The 20,897-nt window shown below is 33.4% G+C and overlaps 1 pseudogene; it reads right to left on the reverse strand.

Annotated features, from left to right (window-relative positions):
• Nucleotides 1-7,407: 7,407 nt before the first annotated feature.
• LOC128244075 (uncharacterized) lies at nucleotides 7,408-9,417 on the reverse strand (annotated as a pseudogene).
• Between the last annotated feature and the right edge of the window lie 11,480 nt (nucleotides 9,418-20,897).

Consider the following 20,897-nt stretch of genomic DNA (forward strand, 5'->3'; position numbering starts at 1 on the left):
AAGTCCCAGTGAGTTAACAAAGCGTCGGTATATGTAACGACATTCATAACGTGACTTTCACATGCTTAATATACACACTTCATGGCTTCCAAACAGGACGAACAGTATAAGGGAGAAGACAACTGCTATATTTGATACAACGTAGACACAGAGACCGACATATTAACATCGGTGATGAAATTGATGGATGGAAACTTTTGAAAAATATAAACACTGTTGAAAATTACAGCTTGTTGGCTTAACCGCTTATTGACTGGTTAGTATGTGATGTGATCACGTGACTTGGAAGGTGTTCGGAAAAAACCTTCCGCCCTACTTTTAACGGGGAGACCAAACAGCTTTTTTAAAAGAGGAAACTCAGACGACATGCGTGTTGCGTTTATTCTTTAGACATGTGAAATGATGTAGTATCGCCCACATACTAGCTCCTTTTCACATTGACATTTCAAGTTTGTTTTGGGGAATATTATATTTCCCGATTTTCGGACTACCTGTTAGCTAGTCCCTTTTATAGAAAAAAACACTTGTTATGTTTTACAAGATGAGATCATCAAATACCTCGAACAAATTTGGCCACACATATTTATATGCAAAAGTGACGTAGTTTATCGTCAAAGCATACGCTAATTGTACAATTAAAGTTATACAAGTAACTGAAAGTCACTTCTTGAAGTTTCAAAGTATAACGAGGCTTTATGCAGGCACATAGTAAATACAAATATGAAAACAAAGTGTACAATGAGGTTAATGTTGTCTGAAAGGAATGATATATTAAAGAAACTATTGAAATAAGAGAAAGAATGTTTTATGAGAGGAGGGAAGCTATTTAAAATATAATTCTTACTTTCCCAAAAAGATTGCCATGTCAACACAAACTATAACAATAAAAACCTTTTTACTTCAAACTCATTTTCACAAAATAGTAAAACAACAAGCACACTTTAATGATTTTCATTTGATTTTGAGTTATTTTAAATACTTAATTGCAGAAAGGTTATGTTTTGCCAATAATGTAGGTTGTCTCAGAGATTCATTCATTTCTAGATTATCCATGTATAATGTATACTGTACTTCTAGTATGTGTTATTAAATGGAATATGTTTCCAAATGTATTCCATTTATTTTAACACAAAAAGCAGTAGGTAAAGGTAGCCAAAACCTGATTCCGTTGGACTTGTATCAGTATTATCGGGGACTACTAGAGTAAACTACCTTAACTTCTATCATAACCTTCTTTCTCTGGCTAAAATAAGATTAAACTATAAAGCACAGAAAGTAAAAGTATGTACATAAGATACGCCTTAAGATTATTTCAATTTCAAAGCTCAGCTGCCATTCGGACAAGTGATATGAATTGTTTATCCATAACTTGTCACATCTACTGCGTAATTCTATGATAATTGAATTCTGAGGCGGAGGCCTACAACTACACTAAATACCTTGTTGTGGTGTAATATGTAAATCTTATAATGGTGCAATAGGAGAATATTATAATTGTTATGTCATGTAAATTATGTAGATTTTCTAGCTTTACTAGCTCATATAGGAATTATACATATATGACTAATACTGTACTAGATGTATAGGTGACGAAATGGAAAATGATTTATAATAGATGTATTCCCATGTATCACATTAAGCTTATAGGCAAAGGGAGTCTTATTCTGTATAACTTGTATAACTATTGTCGGTGACTACAAGAGTACACTACCTTAATTTCTACCTTATTCCTCTTACTCAAATATCATAGCACAGAAAGTAAAAGGTGATAAAATGAAGATCTGCTTTAACATTATGTACACAGCTTTTTTATTTATACTTATCATAAGTATCATGGAATAATACTATAGAAATGTATGCGCACGCTACTTGGTTTGTCAATTAGTTACCGTCCTGATAAGAAAGAAAATAAGGGAAACGCTTTCCAATACGGTACAAATATTTATATCGTATACCTGCCTGTAGACGCCGCGTTGTTTTGACGTTGTCTAACAGTGGCAACTGCTTAATTTCTCGTAAATAATTTAATAAAAAAATCTTTATAATACATTTGTTCGATATCCAAAATTCAAACTTCTATTGACAAACGATAGGATATTCATGATCTTTATACCAATACGGTTATATGCCCTATAAAGGTGGCAGGGGTATAAGTAACATGAAAAATGTATTGCACTCTTGAACGTATAGCAAAATAAATTCGTTTTGGCACATGCTTATGTTACAATCAGGGGCATGATTTGAACAATACTGTAAGAATACCAAAATGCAATGCTTATTTCCAAATATTATTTCTCTATATCTAGAAATTGTTCATACAACGTTATTACAAAGTTATAATGCATTGTTGTCTCGACAATGTGGTAACGTTGTAAGAATATTGTGTACTGGTTGCCCAAGTAACGTTGTGACCACCTCCACATTAATCACGTTGCAACAACGTTATTGCATAACGTAAAAACATAAGCGGTAACATTGCTACAACGTCTTCATCATCATTTTTTTCAATCATAACATAAAACGCATCGTTTTAAATATTGATTTTAATTATGGAAACACATACACACAAATTAACACATTTCTGTTTACCTTCATAGCATATCTTAAGTAATCTTCAAATAATATAACCAAAACTTTGCAAGTACAATCTAAACTATTGTTATCATTGTGTTTTGATATTTTCTGTTTAACTGGTTCAATACTTCAGAAACAGTCCTAATAATTTATATTTATTCTAAATCGGATTATTTAACAAATTAAAATGATAGAATGCAATGATTAATAATGGTTTTCACGATACAGTATCAGTTTAACACAACCTTGCATCCATAAATGTTTGTACAAACAATCAAGTTTGTTATATTTTGCAAAACACGATTAACAAGCTATAGACTTATAAGCAACAAAGATATAACAAAACAATGTTAACCAAAACAAAGCAATTCAATGAATCGTATATTAAAAATTATGACTAATAAAAAACATCATATGGAATTGTTTTCATTTGAATTAACGGACACCATGGTTATATCAAAATATTTTTTTAATAATAATCCATAATGATATCAAACGTTTTACTAAATACAACAATTAGAATACAACGAGTTTGACATAAGAAATATATCACTTATTGAAATTTAAAAATAGCATCCCAGACATGCACAAAACATATGTAATCTTCATTAAAATGATAATACATTTATGAAACAAATGAGTTAAGTATACTATACAAATATGTTCACTAATGTCCTACGATGATTTTGGAATGTACGCTGGATGCACAGCTAACAGTTGGCATCCAGCTGAAAATTGACAGCCAGCTAACAGTTGGCAGCCACTTTATACTTAGCCATGAAGAGCCTAGCTCGACCTTTGGCAGCCGCCTTGTGTACGGCTGCCAGCTGGCAATTGGCAGCCAGCTAACAGTTGGCAGCCAGCTGGCAGCCTGTTAACAGCTAACAGTTGGCAGCCAGCTGGCAATTGACAGCCAGCTAACAGTTGGCAGCCACTTTATACTTAGCCATGAAGAGCCTAGCTCGACCTTTGGCAGCCGCCTTGTGTACGGCTGCCAGCTGGCAATTGGCAGCCAGCTAACAGTTGGCAGCCAGCTGGCAGCCTGTTAACAGCTAACAGTTGGCAGCCAGCTGGCAATTGACAGCCAGCTAACAGTTGGCAGCCACTTTATACTTAGCCATGAAGAGCCTAGCTCGACCTTTGGCAGCCGCCTTGTGTACGGCTGCCAGCTGGCAATTGGCAGCCAGCTAACAGTTGGAAGCCAGCTGGCAGCCTGTTAACAGCTAACAGTTGGCAGACAGCTGGCAATTGACAGCCAGCTAACAGTTGGCAGTCACTTAGCCATGAAGAGCCTAGCTCGACCTTATGTATATGTTAATTTTAATATATGTTCCATCTGCACTAAATGCATAATTATAAATATGGTACAAAAAACATACACTTAAAAAGAATTAAACAGACACCAAGTATAGTTTACTTGTACATGTTCCATCTGCATTAAATAAATAATTACAATTATGATAAATCAAACATATCACTTAATTAAGTGTTAAACAGACACCTTGTATATATTACTTGTACATGTTCCATCTGCATTAAATATATTATTACTATTATGTTATCAGGAAAATATCAATTATTGAAGTGTTAAACAGAAACCATGTATATTACTTATACATGTTTCATCTGCATAAAATATATAATTACGATTATGTTATAAGAAACATATCACTTTATGTTAAAAGAAACATATAAACATATCACTTAATTAAGTGTAAAACAGACACCATTCAACTTAAAGAAGTGTTAAACTGACAACATGTATATAATACTAGTACATGTCCCATCTGCATTAAATAAATCATTACAATTATGTTACAAGAAACATATCACTTAATAAAGTGTTTTTTATTTAGCAAAAATTTTTTTTTTTTCATTACTCCAACCTTCCGTTTAAATAATGTCAGTTAGAGGAACCCCTTTAAGAGGAACCCCCTTTTTAAATGCAAATGATGTCGCTGCCGCTCTGGTGCTATGTGTCCTATAATTTGTTGAAACACCCGCTTTCAATAAGATAAGTTTCATCCAACGGGTAATAGTTTGTTTGGACACTTTTGCATGTGGTTTTGTTGTTGAAAGAAGTAAGTTGTCATCTTTCCTAAGACATTTTGTTCTGTCAATGTACTCATTCAAAGTTTTTACAATGCATATATTTTCATCTGTCCTGTATGAATTTAACACAATCGGGTCCAACTGGACGTCTGGCCGACTTTGCTTGATCTGTTCCGAAACGTGTATGATAATGCCTTCGGTAGTTTGATGAATATCCGACAATTTGATAACAAGAAGTGTTTGACAACGTTGGGCTGTTACCAGAAAAAACAGCATGCACAGTTTGCAAGATAGGGACAATAATGATCCTGTATCTATTTTTTTCAAATATTGTAATACCGTCTTCACATCCCAAGTGGTTTTGTATTTTGGCAATGATGGTTTCTCATTGAATACCCCTTTCATAAACCCTCTTATCACTTCATCGTGAATATTTGTATTTTCAGTTAATCTAAGAATACAATGTATAGACGACCTTGCAGTATTTAATGTGGAGTAGCTTAATCCTTGTACAAACAATTGTGTAAGAAGGCTAACAACCACACTTATAGGTGCACTAAAGGAATTTGCCTTCCCTTCACAGAAACCTTACCATTTTGTAATATAAGTGTTATACTGGAGTTTTGTCCCTTGTCTGCAGGAGTTGAGAATGAGGCCTTGAGCTGTTCCCGAAATGCCTCGCCTTCCCAACGCCCGCATGATATGCTGAAAACAGCTAAGCGCATCTTTTTAATGGGTGTTGTTTGTTTGGTTTGTGCACTAATTTCAAAACGCTCTGGGTGTTTGGTAACACTAATACATTGTTTTTTGCTAACTTCAAAAGATCTGGCCACCAACTTTGAGTTGGCCAAATTGTTGCAACTGGTTCTAAAACGTGTGGATATTGGAGTCCAGTTGATCAAACATTTCACGTAAATGATAAAGACGCATCCAACGATATGTATTGCGCATATAATGTAATTATATGCGCCAAACATATCGTTGGATGCGTCTTTATAAATAATAATTTCTGGACTTTTAGGTCCGATGTTTTTTGTAATATTTTTCAACATTATGTATCCACCACTGTAAAGAAACACCTATGATTCTCGGCACGTTCATTAAGCTATCAAAATTACCTCTATGCTTTTTCAATTGGATTTCTTTTCAAGAGGCCTGGTGTATAAAGAAGCGTGTTGGACACCTGGTTCTGCCGCGTTTAGTTTACCGATCAGTTTAGCAAAATTTCTTATTGTTGTTCTACTGGTAAAAAACATGTCACTACATACTGCGATAATATCATGGCATTTCTCCTTCGTCAACCTTACTGTCATTGAGATTGAACACAATACAAAGCCTAAAAATAAAATCTATGTACATGGAATAAGAACGGAATTTTCTATATTTACTGTAATACCCAGGTTGTCCAGTAGTTTTACGGTATCAATTACATTCTGTGCAGACGAATCAAAGTTATCCCCGGCCAAACACGAATCATCGATAAAGTAAACACTACTGTGACCAATGGACCTGAGATAAACAAATAATGGTTTCATCAATTTTGTCCAAATTCTAGGGCTGCATGAATATCCCATTACTAGCGCGGTAAACTGCCATTTTTGACCCTCGAAAATAAACCGGAAATATTAACGATCTTGTTCTCTGATTCGAATTGAATAGTTAAATCCACAGATGCAAGATAACAATCTTTTCTGACCATATTAATTGCCGCTCGTAAAGATTCCATCTTAAAATGTAATTTTTCAACATAATGTTCATTGAAGTACTTGAGGTTTAGTATTACTCGTACGCGTCCCTCTTTTTACCGTATGATAAACAATGGTAGAAATGAATTCATTGTTTGTGGTTTCTGGTGCCTTTTCAATTATTCAACATTCGAAAAATTTATTTAAATCATTGCGAAGTTTAGTGTTATCATCGTCCAAAAACTTAATCGGTTTTGGGACATATTTTTGTTGCGGAATGTCGGATAGCTCTATACTGCAACCTGTTATAGTATTAAGTATCCATTTGTCTCTAGTAATTGTTTCCCATACATTGATATTATCCTTAGTTTTTCCAGCTCGAAAATTTTCAGTTGTTTTACAAAACCGTACATTAATATCTTTGCTTACAGATATAATTTTCGTTTTTTTGGGGTGTACTTTTGTTGTTGACGTTTCCACGGATGTTGATAGTTCATCTGGGCTTGATTGTTGCGAGGAGGGTAAGCAGCGAACTTTCTGTTGTTGTATGGTCGGTCCCCCCCACCCTCTTTTCGATCAAAAAAAAAAGGCTTGTTTGGTTGATCTGGTGTTAGTTTTGCCTTGGTTTCTTTCATTTTCTTAATATCTTCTTCCAGTTTGTTCCAGAATAGCACTGTTGCCGAGGGTGGGTTGTCACACAATTTTTTGTATGGCGGTAGCAAATTGTTTTTAATCTTTTGTCTCCGATTGTCGTTTGATGAGACAACTCCCTGCGCTAGGATTATAAAAATGTCACCAACTAATTCTTTATTTTCATTGTAACCGTCTGTTTTGATAGTTTGCATCAATTTCACAACTGGAACAAGAGCCAAACAAAGTACGGTTTGTAATTTCTGCTTCCCATAATCGTAGGCCTTTGTTTCTGGTTTTAACTGATTCTAAAGTATCCCGCAAACTTTGTTTACTTCAAGATTTTCAATGTTTTTTGGTCTTTTGTGTTTGTTTCGGAGATCTGTCATTTTTTCCTCTTTTGTTTTTGATCTCAATGATTTATTCACCACCGTTGCCAATTCATCTTGAACTGGATCTCCAGTTTCTATGTCTGGATAAAGAAATCTAACAGGGCATCCCATTCATTCACCTCCCCGTCGCCGACCCCTTCACTCTTATCAGTAAAAAACTGATCAATATCATCCTCATCTGAGATCTCATAATCTTTACCAAGGTAGATCTGTTTCTCACACGGCGAGGGGGTCATCATTTTCTTGGGAATTCCCCAGTTTTAAGGAGGTGACCTTTCTTTGCAAGCATTTCATGCTTTCCGTCATCGTTTCCATACATCTGGATAATTGGTTCCATTCGGGAAACCCTGTTGATAAAGATGCCGTGATATTCCCCATTTTTGTCAGCCTATCAAAAGGGCTCTTTTGAGGCGCATGTGCGCTGTTACTTTCGCCCTGGCCGTCTGCCAAATCCGCCTGAAAAGTCTCATAAGGTAAAAATACCATGTTTTCTGCACCTTTCTTACAAATTAAACTAGGTTTCCTTCGTAAGAACCATTGTCCTTTTCAGTAAATTTAAACAACTGTATCAATTGGCCTAAAGCTTATTTTGAACTAAGGGTGCAGCTTTAAAATCTTAACACTTTAATGTTTGAAGATGGATCAGTTGATGTTGTTTTACGTTTCTTGGAGACTTGAGGATTCTTAAAGTTGGTAATGCTGCTAACTCATTTTTTCCTGCATTTGATTTTGTTGAAACTGTCCTCTGATTCAAGATTATATTATTTAAAGCTGTTCGGTACTGATAAGAGTTTGGATTAGTATTAGCTCCATGGTAGGTAGACCTTTGTTGTTTAAATGTGTTTTCGATTATGTCCGAGTTGACTAGAGCTGGTGTTATAAAAATTGTCCTTGAAGTTGTGAAGATGTATTTGGAAAATTCAATGAAACCAATTATGCAGGACTGATTATATTCGTGGCATTGTAATGAAAGTATTGATGGTTTCTTTTTTTCTGACGAGTTTCGGAACATTTCCAGTTGTCAAACCATTTAGCAATTTCTTGAAGTTCTAGTAGTCTTGGGTCGGTTGAATCTGTTATTGGTTTTCGATCGTGAAAAATTTCAATCAATTTTGATGTTTTCTCTAAAAGTTCAATTACACCATTCAAAACTTGCCCCTTATCTCCAAGGTAATTCCTATATTGGGTTATTAAGTTCAGCATTTCCGAGTCCAAGACATTTTCAGCTAAATAATTTCTCATCTTGAATTGGTTGGATGGGTATAGATGTTCATTGGTAAGTTTACGGTGCAGTTGTAAGGCATTTAATTTATCCCACTTATAACAATCGATAAACATTTGCCATTGAATAGAAAATTCTGATGGAAGAGTCAATAGTCTAGTACATTTTTCACCAATTCCACTTTTGAGTATATTATTTCTTATTTTCTTGAAGGTGTGGGATGGATCCATAATGAAGAACATTGGTTTCATACTGCATGGAGACATTGTAGAAAAAGTTGTATTTGAACCAACGTTCATGTTCATAAAAGATCTGTTACTTTGTGCACCGTCCATACAAGTAATATTCACAGGAAATCCAAAACTGTAAAGTGTGCAAACGGAAATCTAAATCCTGTGAGCCCAATGAAAAGTAGTTGAAGAATATGTGTCCCAAGCGCTTTCTGCTGTTTTCCTTTTCTCAAGCTTTCACACGCATTCCCCTCTTCACCGACATCGACAAGGCCATCAAGCTTAATAACATCACCATTTTTAGTTATTTGAATGTCTGTTTGGATAGCCATTTCGTCAAACACCAACCCTCCTTTATATCCATCTTCTGGAAGTGTTTTCTGCTCCGCTTTAGCCAGCATCCATTTAAGAGCCTCTGAATCAAACCCACTATTACGCTTTACTTTGTTTTTATATAATAACAAAACTGATTTAGATGGTAAAAGTAAATGTCCACCTGCACGAAATTCTTCATATGAGTGAGGACTACGACATTACCATTTAATGCACGTATTTATCATTTTTTCTGACCATCTTCTCCCATTTGCATTTTTCTTTGCATTTTTTGCTTGCTCTGTTAAAATTTCCGACATTTCTGTATTATTTTCTGGTATCCAGCTGAAATCATGTCTGTTTTAGATTTGTTTGTAATGTTGACATTATTTTCATCACTGGCTTTAGTTTCAGCTTCAATGGAACTTTCTGTTGAACTGAATGTCATTTTGAGACATTTAACACAAGCTTTTTTTGTTTACACAAAATCGGTCGAAGTTTTCTTTTTGGGGTGCTATTGTCTGCATTAAAACGTTCTAAAATGGGGAAACGTGAGCATAATACAGTTGATGTAACGGTGATAGCTTCACACAACCATAACTTTTCTACTATAGCAAACACAGTCTGTACACTTGTCTTGTTCAAGGTGTATGTTTGGTCAACATAAAGCTCTTGAAGTTGGATAGTGGTGCCACCTACTTCCACAGCCCAGTTTCCATCAAGGTTGAATGTCAGTACTTTGTAATTGTATTTCCATTGCTCTTGTAATTAGTTCCTATTTGACACTTGATGTAATTATCAGTTTCCTCTATAATGTTGAAATTCTGTGATGGAAAAAAGTTTTTAATATCTTTCCAGTTTTCAAGAATTTTTAGGATTTTTTTCAACGTTAATCCTTTATATAATGTTTTTGTTGTTGTCTTGTCCGTTTTGTCAAGGACCCGTGAATCATTTGGAAATAAAGGCAGGACATGAAGTGAAAACGGTTGCTTCAAAGACCCCTTGCTCCTTAGTTCCGCAGATTCCATCATTTCAGTTGAAAATGCTTTATATAGCACATTGCTTTCAATGGTTCCTGATGGGTCCTCTGTCACTCTGGATAGCAACCTAAATAAACAAAATTGGCAGTTTTAATATAGATGAACTCAAAATCAATCCAAATCACATTTCTTTTAGTCTATGGTGTGGGATTTGGAAGCATGTATCTCTAAAGCTTAAAGTTAAAAACAATAATGAAGGAAATATTTTCAAGTACCGATTTGGATATAGCGAACTTTAAAGCTGCACTCCCACAGATTAAACGTTTTGACAACTTTGTTATTTTTTGTCTTGGAACGAGCCATTTTTTGCGAATTTCCATGGAAACCAGTTATATAAGACTGTTGACAAAAATTAAATTGCAGCTTTTTATATTTAAGTTAAAAAATTGATGTTTTATGCACTTTTTCTAAACCAATAGTAAGGGTTTAAGCCATAAAATAATAATTCTCAAACAGAAATATGAAAGTCTACAATCTGATTTTTGTCAGCAATATCATATCATTGGTTTGCAAATAGTTACGCAAAAAAAGTGTAAAAATGTTATATCTGTGAGAGTGCAGCTTTAACAACTTATAAGTCAAATGTCACATACATCCACTTAGCCTTTAATCATTAATTCTGATATAAAGATCTAACACAAGTTTTTTGGGGGTATCGAAATTGACTGCATGCCTGAGCGTTCTTGTCTAGGTATGCCCATGCATAAACAAGTTTTACAAAACTTGCTTTTAAAACACATCAGTTCTTGAATGGTTGATCTTAATTAAGATTTAACTTCACTTATAAAAATTAGATTGCAGACCCTCGGGTAAAACATATAGTATAAAAAGTATGGTCTTTGTTATTTTAAAATTTATTTGTTTTGTTTTTTAATATATATTGTGGTACTTAAATATACATTTACATATATGTTTTATCATTTTGTATTACAGTAAGTCCTTAGAAAACAGGGCATACACACAATTTTTGCCTTTTTTGATGTCTGGACATATTGGTATTATTTGAAAGAGTTTTGTATGCAAACATTCTAACAAAAGGATATTATCAAACAAGATATTTGCCAAGGCACATCCCCCATAACCCCACTACATCGTCCAAGCTTTTTATTTCAAAATAAGAGAGAGAAAAAAAGAAATAAAATACGACCAAAATGCATGCTTTTAAACCAGCAATAAATATTTCTTGGAGATTGCCCCCAAACTTTCCTCCAGACACAAAAATATTTCTGCTCTGAAGGAGGGACATGCGCCAAAACATTGCGCCCATTGGTGACGCACTCCACCCCCCCCCCCCCCAACTTCGAATCCTGGATCTTTAAATTGCTATTTTAGTTGAAATAAATATCAAATACACAACATGTAGCTACTTCATAAATAAAGTACACTAGTTTAAATATTGTGTACAACAGTATTAAATTGTTATTCATAAAGTACTAGTACATGTCCCTCCAGGCCTGGGATTTTACCTGGGCTTGGCTGGACTGAAAGTCAAAGTCCCCGATTAGTTCCCCGGACCTAGGGGGGGGGGCGTGGTTACAATTGACTGGTGCATTATATCAGGTAAACAGATTGTCATTGTTGAAATTTAGTTTTATTGTAGGAATCCTTACCAGCAACTGTTGATGGCAATACAGATAAATTGATGTGCAGTTATTTCCCTTAAAATTTAAGTGCAAAAAAACCTATTATCACGGCATACTGAGTGTTTCATTTTTTTTTTCATTTGTTTCAGCACACCAGAAGATGGCAGTGGTATTGGAATATATACATAAGCAGATATCCAGGAAATCGATGAAACTGAAATTGAAGGAAATGAAGATGACTTTGACAGTGATTTCGATGAAGCTATTTCTAATGTTCTTCATTCAGAACATGAAGTTGAGTTACCAGATTATCTAGACATCAACAGCATGATTAATAAATTGAAATTTGAACAAACTGTGAATGCAATTCAATATCGTGTAAATGAAGTTTTGACTAACATAAGTCTGCAAAAATGTCAGTAATTTTGCAAACAAGAATTTGACAAATATTCAAATATTATGGAGACTTTAAAATTGAAAGCAGGTAAGCCCGTGCCAGCAAAAAAATTGACTACATTCTACACACGTGTACACGAGTACCACAACAGCGCAGAATTTTTTATGAGTTGTTTAACTCTTTTTGAAAATTCAGCCTTTACAGAAGACCATAAATATGTTTGCTTCAACCTATCTGTTGAACTTAGAAAGTATCTAATAGAAAAAAAGTGCAGCTTCTTCCAGTTGGAACTAGGAAGTTTTCAGATAGATCTGTAACTGCAGCCTCACAATCAAGAATTCGATATGTGGCTGGCTACTGTGTGGCTAAGCTGAGACACAAATTTAACCAAAGAAAGCAAACGTACAGATTTAAGGTAGACAAGACCAGCCAGGAGGAGTTTACAAATGCTGTTTGTGCCTTAAATGTCCTTGATAATTTGAAAGTTGACGAACATGAAGCAGCTATGACATCAAATTTAGATTCACTCCATGACATAGCAAGAAGGCAAAATGCCAGAAAATCATTAACAAATGTTTCAGATGGACTTTACAATTTCTTCCTTAATCTTACAGAAAAGAGTCTTACACTATTAACTGATGAAAATTTGAGCAAGCAGGGAAGTCATTTATTTGAAACTGTTAAAAACATATTGACTGATGACTCTGACTTGTTCAGTGAGTTTAGTATTGTGGTAGCATTGGCTGACCTTTTCATAGACTTTGATGAAGAAACCCAGTCAAAACCAGACGATATAATAAAATTGGTCTATAAAAAGGTGCTGAAGCTGTTTGTTATGGTAATGATTAGCCAATTTCGAATAGATATTATTGAAACTCTTAATATAACCAAGAAAATGGCACACAGAAAGGATATACGAGTTTCTGGAAAGCGAAAAGGTGATGGTGATATTAAAAAGGGCAAAAAAAAAATACTTGTAAAGGTGCCAAGAGCAAATCAACAACAAGTGCTAGAAATGACACGGATGTAGATATATCTGTTGATGTTCAGCCAAACAGTCCACAGCCAAGCACAAGTAGACAAACTGCGGATGAAAGTACTGGTGATGAACAACCTGATGTAGATATATGTAAGATTTGTCATTATGGAGAAAGTAAAGGAAGTGAATGTATTCAGTGCGATGGTTGTGATGGATGGTTACATCGAAAATGTGCTGGGTTAAGCCACCATTTAAAATGGAAAAAAATGACAAAGGATGGTGCTACATTTTTTTGCATTGACTGTGAATAGCTAGGACATCATTGTTACATTTGATTGTCAAACATACATCATTTCCAATCAGTTTATTAATAGTAAGTCTTAACCGAATGTGTTTAAATTAAAATATCATTTAGTGGTCAACATTATATTTTGTCCATTGAGAAGACAGTATTAAAGTTTTCCGATACTTTTATATAAGTAAATTGGATGTTCTTGATTTTAATTAGAATAGCAGGTAGTTTTAAACAGTTGCTGGCCAATTGAGTTAGTAGGTTACTCTATGTTATGTAGACCACTAAAAAATATTGCAAGTTTGCTCTTACAAAAAAAAAAAAAAATATTGTGATTGGGACTTCATTTTTGTAAGTACCAATACTAATTATCACTTTATACTTTATGCTTAAGACTTTAGATCAAGTTAGTTGAATCTTTTTTGTAACAAATGTTTAGAACAAGCTATTTGTGTATCGTGGACGTTTCTAGAAGTTGGTGATCAAAACATATATTGGTATATTTAAACTATGACTTACTAATTGTTTTAATGAATACTGGCACGAATCGATGTTTTCTTTCTTATACTTTGTTTAATGTTGAACGATATATTCTATATAAATACCCTTTAAATATGAGATGTAATATTCTGTGGTTACTTTCAATGTTTTCTATAATTACGAGTAAGGAGGCAGATACATAAACACTCAAATAAACAATCGCATGTGTGTGTAAATTGTCAAGATTATGCTTGTGTAAGCATTTCACGCCATGTTTACCATGTTTTCATCTGATGTACAAATATAGTGCTGTACGTGCACATATTTTATAAGTTGGAAGTCTAATGGTTCAGACTTTAATATCAATTATTTTTATTAAAAAGTCATTACAAAACATTAAACAAAATGACTTATTTTGTATACCGTGCTCATTTTATAAGTTGAAAACGTCAATTTAAACGATTTACGGTATATCGATATTTCAAATCATTTTCATTCATTATGAGAATTTATATTTCAAGGTAGAAGTTTATTGTTTATTTGTTATAATTTATCGATATTTATGTAATATGTTCATGCTGTTTTGTGTGTTTAATATTGGTTTTCTGTTAAGTTTTAGATTTGTGTGCTAATAAATCATGTAACGGTCCAATTTGGCAGCTCAGTTTGTTTCGAGTTTCATATAACAAATAATAACTAAAGCGCCGCGGAGCGAACTGTAACTCTCGAATGTTGATTGTTTCCAAACAGGGTTACAACTCAACAATTATTAAAGTAAGTATTATGGTCCATGCAATTCATGGTAATATTGTCTTTGGCCACATTTGTACCAAGTTTCATTCGAATATCATGAATGTTTTTTAGTTGTTCCAAAGGTTAAAATTTGTTCAAGTTTGTATTTGTTTTGAAAAAGGAACATATCTCGACAATTATAAAAGTCAGTTGTATTTGGTCTAGTTTGCATGTGCGTATTGTCACTAGCAGCATATACATCAAGTTCTAATTGAATACATAAACTCGGTTTTTGAGAGAGCGCCGAGGACTCACACAGATATGAAAACTATACCATGACTATGACAATATCTGGAGCTAAAAAGGACAAAGCAGTGTATGTATTGTCACAATACTCTAACAGGAAACTGCATTTACTAGATGAAGTGTTTCAAATAATTTGTATGAACATATACAACATTGATAAGGCTACAGATAATTGACATCACATTCGATATGGCAAAATTGTATTTCACTTGAACTGCATCCTTATCTTGAAAGGAAATAACACGTACTACTTCGACATAATAATCATTCAACGTACTATTTTGAAAAAAGTATCATATTGTGCAGTTTCTAATTAAACGAAATATGTAGACACTTACAGAATCATCTGATGAATATGTATTTTGATCGATATCCACATCTATATCTGCATGAAGAACCTGAAAGAGAGTTTACTTGACTACAAGCTGTATTAACATTATTTGAATTATTTGACCAAAATTAAAACTTTTAGAACGAAATTAAAAGGTGACATAATCGGAATTATCTTAAACAAATAAAATATTTACTCTACAAAACTGTTGATATTTGAACAAGATTCTTGATATGGACTCCAGAGTATATTGTAAGTGGTGTCAGCAATCCAAAAGTGTCTTCGCATGAAACACTTTTCACCATTTGCTATTTTACTGGAATGAAGTCAAGTTGACGTGTTTTTTTTCCAAAAACATTAAGGTTTAACGTAAAAAACACAGTGATGGGAAGAAAACCAAACGATATCATTTCCTTAATGACCTCATTTTGCTTTAATATAGCAATAGTTTCCGATTAAATAAAAAAAGAAAATGAAATTTTCAGCACATTCAGTGCTTTGATTAGTTTTAAATATCTGTAGACCATTGATCTCAATGGTTGCAATATTCTTTATTACTAGTGTGTTCGCAGTCGTTAATTCAAAAATCATACAAATGTATAAATATCTGTAGACCATTGATCTCAATGGTTGCAATATTCTTTATTACTAGTGTGTTCGCAGTCGTTAATTCAAAACTCATACATATGTATAAATATCTGTAGATCATTGATCTCAATGGTTGCATTATTCTATATTACTAGTGTGTTCGCAGTCGTAAATTCAAAACTCATACATGTGTATAAATATCTGTAGATCATTGATCTCAATGGTTGCAATATTCTTTATTACAAGTGTGTTCGCAGTCGTTAATTCAAAACTCATACATGTGTATAAATATCTGTAGATCATTGATCTCAATGGTTGCAATATTCTATATTACTAGTGTGTTCGCAGTCGTAAATTCAAAACTCATACATATGTATAAATATCTGTAGATCATTGATCTCAATGGTTGCATTATTCTATATTACTAGTGTGTTCGCAGTCGTTAATTCAAAACTCATACATGTGTATACATATCTGTAGGCCATTGATCTCAATGGTTGCATTATTCTATATTACTAGTGTGTTCGCAGTCGTAAATTCAAAACTCATACATATGTATAAATATCTGTAGGCCATTGATCTCAATGGTTGCATTATTCTATATTACTAGTGTGTTCGCAGTCGTTAATTAAAAACTCATACATATGTATAAATATCTGTAGGCCATTGATCTCAATGGTTGCATTATTCTTTATTACTAGTGTGTTCGCAGTCGTTAATTCAAAAATCATAAAAATGTATAAATATCTGTAGACCATTGATCTCAATGGTTGCAATATTCTTTATAACAAGTGTGTTCGCAGTCGTTAATTCAAAAATCATACAAATGTATAAATATCTGTAGACCATTGATCTCAATGGTTGCAATATTCTATATTACTAGTGTGTTCGCAGTCGTAAATTCAAAACTCATACATGTGTATAAATATCTGTAGGCCATTGATCTCAATGGTTGCATTATTCTATATTACTAGTGTGTTCGCAGTCGTAAATTCAAAACTCATACATATGTATAAATATCTGTAGATCATTGATCTCAATGGTTGCAATATTCTTTATTACAAGTGTGTTCGCAGTCGTTAATTCAAAACTCATACATATGTATAAATATCTGTAGGCCATTGATCTCAATGGTTGCAATATTCTTTATTACTAGTGTGTTCGCAGTCGTTAATTCAAAACTCATACATATGTATAAATATCTGTTGACCATTGATCTCAATGGTTGCATTATTCTATATTACTAGTGTGTTCGCAGTCGTTAATTCAAAACTCATACATGTGTATAAATATCTGTAGGCCATTGATCTCAATGGTTGCATTATTCTTTATTACTAGTGTGTTCGCAGTCGTTAATTCAAAACTCATACATGTGTATAAATATCTGTAGATCATTGATCTCAATGGTTGCAATTTTTTTTATTACAAATGTGATCGCAGTCGTAAATTCAAAACTCATACATTTGAATAAATATCTGTAGACCATTGATCGCAGTAATTGCAATATTCTTTATAACTAGTGTGATCGCAGTCATTAATTCAAAACTCATACACATGTATAAATATATGTAGACCACTAATCTCAATTGTAAAATGAAATGATATTAATGTCAAATATTTCTGAGTCTGAATCTTAAGTTTAATACTGTAGACGTCGTGAATATTTGGACAAGGTATTTCATCGCATACTGCGATAATGTTTTTTGAAAAACACAATCAATTAAATTAAAATGTCCGTTGTTTATTGTAATCACGTAGGATGCATTTAAACAAATTTCTGATAGTGAAACAAAACAATAATGTATAATCCTATAGTTGCATACAGTGATTTCTTATTTTTTGTTGTCGTCAGGTTTACTTATATATTTCCCTTTATTATATTTATTATTGATTTTTATAGGCTACTTGCACATTTTCATCAAACCGACAATTTATAAAAACGCATACTTTAGATTTGACAAAATAATGGTTGTAAAGAAAATATGTTGTCAAGTAAGTGCAGTGGTTAGCGCACTAGCTATTCACCATGGCAGTCCGGGTTCGATCACCAGCCGGGGCGCATCTGAGATTGGTGGTCAAAGCCATACTGGTGGGTTTTCTCCGTGTACTTCGGTTTTCTCTACAACCCAAGACCACACTCTCACTCAAAATAGTACCAATGAGAGCGACCTAGTATAAGTTAACCTAACTTTCATCACAATCATTGTATAATATATAATGTTTAAACTTAGGAATCTTATGGTACCAGTTTAAGGTCTTAATTACCAAATAAATATTCTGCAATTTTTTATTTTTTACGTACTGCAAATACTTTGAATATATGTGTATGCCTCAAAGATTGAATACAAATTTACAATTTACACTTTACATCTAAAGCATTGAACATTTATATTACATTATAAAACACATATTTTTAGATATCTTTATAAAAGTAAAGAATGCATGCATAAAAGTTTGAACATAAATGTGAACTTATACAACTACCCTTTTTGTGCAATACAAACATTTCCATCGTTTAGCTGCTGCTTCTGCTGCTGCTTCTGCTTCAATTCATACAACAAGTCCTGTATATCATTGCAATATAGATAATACTACTTTCAGTTGCTGCTGCTGCATCTACAATTCCTTCTACAACCAATGTGTTTTTTGGTAAGTTTGGTTTTATTCTGTTATAGTTTGTTCACTCAATTTGAGAATTGCTTTAAAAACTTCATCTCTGGTGATTGATAAGTGATACATGCAAAGGACGTTTGATCAGAGGTTCAGTGATACGATCCCCACTCTGAGCTTCTTGATAATGTGTACTAGTTATCAGCAATGAAGGGAAAATATATTCTAAAACTTAATCTATGTTCGTCGCCATAAATGCTTTTTAGAGATTAGGTTACTTCCTTCGTTTTGACAAACAAATAGTATTACCTTTTACGACTATATTAGTCCTATCATATAGTCCTGCATGCTCCAACAGACCTGTAATGTTATTTATTAGGGATGCAAACAAATGCCAAATTGATATTCGAATATTCGGTAATTCTTTCGAGCGAATATTCGAATATTCGATTATCATAATACATATTTTAAAAGTTGTAGTAAACTATCATAATGTTTTCTAAAGTAATAGCCGGGGCATTTTAGTCTAACCATTACGCGCGGTGGACCCTGGATTTCCCCCAATGAGCCTCTGAAATTCCTAATTTCAGAAATGCAAAATGTAATACAATTATGAACAAAGACAAAGACAAAGTCTTTAAATTTATTTTCCTCTGCCTTCATTTTTGTAAACAACGTGAACTTGGATGGATTTCTGGTAAAACGGCGTTATGCGCCAATGGAGGGTATTTAAATTGGACGAGAGCCTAGTTTTGGGATTGACCTCTACTAAATAAAACTATGGAAAACCCAAACCAACACGGGACATAGTTTATTCTTTAATTGGCAAAGGCATTTAAATTTACCGAAAATAATTGATTTGTTTTGTGTCACTTTACTTTTAGCCAGTTATTGTAAAATTACGGGGACTTTTTATAGTAACCGACGATATGTCCCCAAATGACGAGTGTTTAGTGTATTGTCATCATAATCACACCTTTCTCAGTATTGGCCAATCGTTGTAAAAACAAGACAAAAGGACTTTAAACACAACACCAGAGTTGTAGGCAATAGGTTTATTATTATATCTATGCATTAGCAAAACATCGAATATTCTAATCATTCGAAGACCTAACTTTTGATCGAATATTCGTTTGCATCCCTATTATTTATCGTACAAATATTTTGATTTTAATCAACAATGGCGTCTAAAATTAAAATGTGTTGTATGTATTGTTATACAACCTGGCAAATAATCATATTTAAAAATTAAACTTACTTTCCTTCCACACACAATTATGTAGTAAACACATTATTTGTCCCATAGTGTGTGTGTGTGTGTGTGTGTGTGTGTGTGTTTGTGTGCGTGTGCGTGTGCGTGTGCGTGTGTGTGTGTGTGAAATACATGATAAGAAATTGAATATATGACATCCAAAAGAAAGACCTTTGTCATGTCATCAAGCTACCCTGATGTTAATATTCTTGGTGGTTAAGAGTAACAGTAAAAAGGTTTCATCTGACTCTGACTCAATCCCCATGTGACAAACAGAACAAACAAGTGAATGTGAAGTTGGATTCAATTGATTCTGTGATAGAAATAACTTCAGCATGCTACTTAATAAATACTGTAGTCGTACATTGTTGCTTTCAATCACTGTATTGTCCTTTTGTTTTATAACATGCAACCCATCACTGTTCTTAAAATATTAAATACCAGCCTGTGTGAATATTTCAAATACCACATGAATTTTTTAACCCAAAACTTTACACAATGAGTCTGTCTTTTAACACCAACATTAATATTACCCAAGAACTATATTATACAGACATATTTCTAACATGTTTGAATGTGACCTAGTATAATAATTTGGTTAACATACTTTTTTCATATAAATAGGAATATCAATTTTAAGTACCTTTGAAAGAAATCTTCAAATACGTGTGAAGTCAAACCAAAAAAATAAACCTATATGTATATTCCAACATTGCCGTTGAACATTGGAAAATAATTGAAATATTATAATCCAAACAGCAATCATATTATAAATAGAAATCCAAACTGTTGAGATACACACCAGCGAATGAATTGAACTTATTATTAATGAATTATGTTAAGCCAAGAAGGGCTCAGTGGTGGTATATTGTCTGGTTTTATGTCACATGCGACGCACATATGGATTACTTGTTTGTCGACGTTGTCGTTGTAAAACTTTTGTGTCTGAACAATATCTTTTAAATGGCATATTCTTGAGTCATTAAACGCAAAATGCACTTGTCATGGTCGTCAATATAAGATCTCTATTGATTTTGGGTTCAGATGATAGAAGGTCATGGTGACCTTTAATGATTAGCGCTGCCAACAGGTGACATATCCTTTTCGCCCATGTTTTGTTGTGAAAAAATGTGAACGTGGTATTTTGATATTTTTGAAACAATTTTGTTTTACTCATTTCCCTTTTCTTAATCCTACTGAAGATTTCAAC

Source organism: Mya arenaria, chromosome 8, assembly GCF_026914265.1.
Source record: "Mya arenaria isolate MELC-2E11 chromosome 8, ASM2691426v1".
NCBI lineage: Eukaryota > Metazoa > Mollusca > Bivalvia > Myida > Myidae > Mya > Mya arenaria.